Here is a 3,106-nt window from a genome sequence, read left to right on the forward strand (position 1 = left end):
TGAGACCCCAAACCCGTTACTCCTCTCTACCCACGGGCCAATACAAGGAATCAGGCATGGCTCTAAGCCACTTCAGGAATTTCCCTGGCCCGCTTAATCTACTCCCATTCGGGTCTTTCCCAGACTTTCTCTACTCAACTTGAGATCTTCTCCCCCTGCAACCCCGACTCTGACCCTGGATCTTTGAACCTGACATTTTTATATGACCTCCACCTCAGCCCTTCACTCTTAAATCTCCCCAATCCCTTTCATCTTTCAGAAACTCGTTCACACTTTTTTTTTTTATTTTCGTCTGCACACACAGATGTTTATTGTTTCCCCAGCTCCCCGGTGTTAAAGATACAGGGTGAGGGGGGCTTCAAGGCCCAGATGAGGCTCCTGTCTAATTCTTCTTGTCATAGGTGCCAGCACCCTTTTGGCCCTTCCCATAGCCTGAATTTTCAGTGGTCTCTTCCCGTCCCGCGATGCCCTTGCCACTATCAACCAGGTGTTCCTCGTGGCTGCCGGTGTACTTGCTGGTGTTGGTTTGCTGGTCCAAGGCACCCGCCCTTATGGCTTGGTAGAAGCTAACGAATGTATTTAGGCCCGGTTCCTCCTCCTCCCCTATGATGGCCCTGAGATCCATGGAACAAGTCCTCACAGTTCTTCCTCTTCCTCGGATCCTGGGCTGCTTCTCTTAGGGCCCAGAGCCAGCTGTGGGCAGGCGCTCTAGCCAGAGCCATCCACACCCAAGGGGAGGAAGTCCAGGGCACAGAGGGACGGTGGATTTTTCTTTCTCCAGTGGACTTATTCTGACCAGGCTGCTGTGACAGGACCTCACTCAGTGACCACTAGTGGTGGCTGGATTCTTGCCCTCCATGAGTTGATAAATGTCCTGTAGGCCTTGGTCTGGGCTCTTTTCCTTGAAGCGCTTCTGGCTCAGTTCCTTCATTGCTTCCGTGAACTGCTGAAACGTGATGGTTCCGGCATCCTTGGCCTTGACTTTGTTGAACACAGTGTCCACATCCACAGAGGTGACCGTCTTGCCATCCGTGATGCCACAGTCCTGGCATAGCTTGGAGAAGTTCTTGTTGTTTATTTCAGCGCCACTGCTAGAGGAGTCTCCGAAGACAGCGAACCGCTGGAATGTTTTCTCTGCTTCAGATGCCATGGCCAGCTAGAGGTGGGGGTGGGCAGTGGGGAGGGGGAGTGTCAGGAGGGAGGGGGGAAGTGAAGGGAAAATGGATAAGGAATGAGGATGAAGGTTAAGATTAAATCAGTGGGCAAGAGAAACAAATCCCCTTGTCCCTCTTGCCCCCTCCCCCTGTACCCCTCATCCCCATGCCACCTGCCACCACCACCACATGAGCCTCCCCTTCCCAGCACTGGGAATGCCAGGTGGATCCCAGGTCCTGACTCATCCCCCGTTTCCCCACCACTTTTGTGTACCTAAGAGTGGCCGGATGGTCTCTGAGCCTTCCTCCCCTTCCTGTGTGTGCAGATATGTGCAGAAGGCAGCTGGCTGGGGAGACTGGGTGGCAGGCAAGGAGTCAGAGGGGAGGCCAGGCAACCTTCTGTGACCTCAGCAATGCCTATGTGAGTGACATCATTCCTGGCCTTAGCTTCAGCCCTTGCCTTGGGAGGAGGGCTTAGGGTCTCCCTACCTGGCCTAGTGAACTGAAGCAGCTGCCAAGCTTCTGACCTTTTCAGATGACCAAACTCCTTTAATCCCCCCTCCCTGACTTAGCCCACCTAAAGGAACTTCAATGCCATTGACGGTGCTTTGAACTTCTTTCCAAAAAATACTTAATTTATGATCTTTAAAATTTTTTGAGGCACACCAGTTGAAAATCACTGCTCTAGGGGGAATCAGGGCCTGATGGTGGCAGCCAGGCTCAGTGACAGCGTGAAGGCCATTCCCAGGCCATGCCCTCCACCACCCTCCCATCAGCCAGCCATAAACAAAGTGCTTAGGTTGAGTCGTTTTAAAACTGTAAATAAATTCCGTCTACCCTTGTTTCACTTGAGCCATGATAGCTGTAAAATCACTATGTTCACATAGTTCACATAGACATTAATTTAAAGTGTTATAATGAAAAAAATGTCATTTATGTTACACGCAAATGGTCCTGCACCACGAGGAGTGTGGGCCATAGGCACACACCTACGGGGGGAGGCGGAGGAATTGAGTGGGATTTCAGGAAGGAGGCGGTGCTCAGTGCGCATGCTCCCCCCACTCAGCACTGGCAACCAGCCACCGTTTGCGCACTTCATCCGTGAGAAATGAGCTTGGGAGGTTGAACAAGTTGCTCCAAGATACTCAGAGGAAAAAAGGATCACTCAGGATGTACAGCCTGAACTCGGCCTTGTTGCCACCACCTCTGCCAGGGAGAAATGCCACGGAAAGACACATGCTGTGGAGACTGAGCAATAAAATTGTCCCTTCAATGTTTCTTCCACCGAGTTCAGTAACAATGCAGTCACCAGTATGGATTGCCCTTTAGATTCTGTTCTGAAGATTGATTCAGGCCCAGCATGGTGGCTCATGCCTGTCATCCTAGCACACTGGGAGGCCGAGGCGGATGGATGGCCTGAGCTCGATTCAAGACCAGCCTAAGCCAGAGCAAGACCCCATCTCTGAAAATAGATGTAGTACATGGTGGGGGGGGAGGGGACATCAGAAAGAGAGAGAAGGCCAGAGTTGGGTGGGAAAAGGAAAAGCAGAGCGTGGAAAGGAGGGAGGGTGGAAGAAGGAAGAGCAGAGAGAGGAAAGGGGTTTCTCAGTGTGTGACACACCTTTTGGGGGCAAGACACGAATGTAAGAGAGACTTTACCTAACAAACACAGTCAGTGTAATCTGGTTTCTTGGTTTCTTGTACCCTCAATGAATCCCCAACAAAAAAAAAAAAAAAAAAAAACTAAAATGGATAGGAGACTGGAATGGGAATGTTGGAAGTTTGAACTACAATTGCTAATATACTTCTTTTGTTGCTGGTTTTTAAATAATAAAGCTGAAATACTAATACAATTGTCCCTTTTGAATTTAAGAAGACAACCCTTTATCCCTCATCTCCATCCCGCTCTTTAACAGAGAAGTACTATTAGACTCAATTAAAAATGATTCTCT

General features: G+C 50.0%; 1 pseudogene; it reads right to left on the minus strand.

The window, feature by feature from the left end:
* Positions 1–382: 382 nt before the first annotated feature.
* LOC100941470 lies at positions 383–1,150 on the minus strand (annotated as a pseudogene).
* Between the last annotated feature and the right edge of the window lie 1,956 nt (positions 1,151–3,106).

This window comes from Otolemur garnettii, unplaced genomic scaffold, assembly GCF_000181295.1.
Source record: "Otolemur garnettii isolate 467f Iridium unplaced genomic scaffold, OtoGar3 scaffold00072, whole genome shotgun sequence".
Classification (NCBI taxonomy): Eukaryota; Metazoa; Chordata; class Mammalia; order Primates; family Galagidae; genus Otolemur; species Otolemur garnettii.